The sequence below is a fragment of the Otolemur garnettii genome, unplaced genomic scaffold (assembly GCF_000181295.1).
Source record: "Otolemur garnettii isolate 467f Iridium unplaced genomic scaffold, OtoGar3 scaffold00002, whole genome shotgun sequence".
In the NCBI taxonomy this organism is placed as follows: Eukaryota; Metazoa; Chordata; class Mammalia; order Primates; family Galagidae; genus Otolemur; species Otolemur garnettii.
In genome coordinates, this window is record NW_003852397.1 from 7,418,284 (window position 1) to 7,421,044 (window position 2,761).

Below are 2,761 nucleotides of genomic sequence, written 5' to 3' on the forward strand. Positions count from 1 at the left end.
CTGACAGCACCAATATACAGACTTTTATTTTTGTATTATAATGAGCTTAATAGGTACTACTTATCCCAAGAATTTTTTTAGGCTTAATTATTATGTGCTTTATTTAAAATACTTGAGTTCTACATATAAGAATGACAAAGGCCAGGTACATTGGCTCACACCTGTAATCCCAGCACTTAGGAGGCTGAGGCAATGAATTGCTTAATCTGACAGGTTCCAGACCAGCCTGAGCCAGAGCAAGACCCTATCTCTAAAAACTAGCCAGGCATTGTGGAAGGTGCCTATAGTCCCAGCTACTCAGGAGCCTGAGGCAAGAGAATCACTTGAACCCAAGAGTTTGAGGTTGCTGTAAGCTAAGACACCAGGGCACTCTACCTAGAATGACCAGGTGAGACTTTGTCTCAAAAAACCAAAAAAGAATGACAGAAAATATTCAGTTATAACAAGTAACTCAGCTCTTACTATGAAGAGTTGTAGCTGCATTAAAAACAGAAAACAATATTATGAAAGATTATTTTGCTTCTTTATGAAATTATCATCAAGGAAGCCAGGAAACAGTTGGAAACCTAATGAGGGAGATCCAATAAAATTATCCAGTAATTCTTTATATTGTATAACTAAGGTTTCCTAATTGTTAAGGAACGCCATAATGTCCTAAACTACTTAGTGGCATGTGACATAATAGAAACCATTTTGGTCTCATGGACATGCTATTTTGCATGTTAGGCCATGTCCCTGTCCTAACCACCCCTGTTCATCCTTGTGGTTTCTCAGACCCCTTGTTCTGGCTTCTCACTTCAGCTCCTGTTCTTCACTTTGCTCAACAACGCAATTGGACTCATTCTCATACACTGACCACTTCAGCTTCCCCTCACTGTGCTCCCACTAGGTCTACCATGGATAAGTAGCTTTTATTTTTATCTTTTTTGAGACAGAGTCTCACTTTGTCCCCCTCAATGGGGTGCTGTGTTGTCACAGCTCGCAGCAACCTCAAACTCTTGGGCTCGAGCGATTCTCCTGCCTCAGCCTGGGCGCCTGCCACAACACCTGGCTATTTTTAGAGATGAGGTCTAGCTCTGGCTCAGGCTAATCTTGAACCTGTGAGCTCAAGCAATTCACCCACATCGGCCTCCCAGAGTGGTGGGATTACAGGCGTGAGCCATCATACCTGGCCAGCCATCGGGTAAGTAGATCAATACATAGTATCTCAAGCCAAAGGACAATTGAGTTGACTCTTGCCCAGCTTCCCAGGAAATGGGTTGGGTAAACACTTTCCACTGCACACAATTTCTTTGAAGAAGCCTAAAAGCTAGACCTAAGTTCTCAGGGCGGCATTTTTCACATCATTTTGAGTCTTTGTAGTATCAAGGGGTGGGGTGGGGCCAGGGATTTGAAGATAGTTTAGCCCACCCTAAATCTCCATTAGGCCCTACCCTCAGCCATTCTGAATTCTTCCTAAATGTCTACCATGGAACTTTGTAGTAATTTTCCTCCCTCCCTCCCTCCCTCCCGGAGAGAGTCTCACTCTGTTGCCACAGGTAGAATGTATGTAGTGGGGTCATCATAGCTCACTGCAACCTCAATCTTGTCTGCGAAGGCAGGGATGTTGTCTGATTTTTCACTATTAGAACAATGCCTGGCACTTACTAGCTGTTCAGTAACTAATGACTAAAATGAATGAATAAGTGGACCTGTATAGTAAAGTTTGCTTAGAATATTTTAAAAATATTGGTATTGGTGTTTCCTCCTAGTTTAGCAGCACAACAATCCTTGTCACCATGGGGGAAAATGTTTCACTTTTCTGCAAAGGTTTTAGATTTTTTTCTGAGCTGGTAGCATCAAGCGTGCTATTAGATGGCAATGATCAAATGAGAATAGCTAAAAGCCATGTGTCAGTTTTTCCTCTGTTTCAAGGCAGAGCAGTATCCAGCTCTTTGGGTAAGTGGCCTCCTCTCTGTATAACTGTAGGAGGATCATATTGCTTATGGGGCATCTAAAGCCCTAAAGTGGTTCCCGTTTTTATGTAGATGACCCTGAACACTTAATACTTTAAGTAACTTGAGTCTATTTTTGTTCTCTGTAGAACCTACAGTTGCCAGGGGCTTACTTTTGGTTGCTTTTATGTCTCTTCATCACTGGTTTTGATAGGACAATAAGCAAAGATTTTATCTGATCAATATTAGCTGGGGACACCATTATGCTGACAGAGTCCTGTAGCCCTAAATGTTACAATGGACTCAGTTAAAGGAAATTCTAAGTTTGTAATTTTTTTAAAAAGAAAATTTAATTTAAAAATAAAAATCAGTAAGTTTTAATTTTTGGTAAAATAAAGAATCAGTGCCTCAAACATTAGATTTAGCCTACTCTAAATCTCCATTAGGCCATTGTAAATTCTTTCTAAATGTCCACCATGGAACTTCGTAGTAATTTTCCTTCCTTCCTTCCTTGAAATCACATTATTTCAATATTATTTCTCATTTTCAAAGTACACAGCATAAACATAAAAGTTATCTTACTAAAATTAAATCTTTGAGGGCAACGCCTGTGGCTCAGTGGGTACGGTGCCGGCCCCATGTACCAAGGGTGGCAGGTTCGAAAGTGGCCCTGGCCAGCTAAAACAACAGTGGCAACTGCAACAAAAAATAGTCTGGCATCGTGGCAGGCACCTGTAGTCCCAGCTACTTGGGAGGCTGAGGCATGAGAATCGCCTAAGCCCAAGAGCTGGAGGTTGCTCTGAGCTGTGACCCCATAGCACTCTACC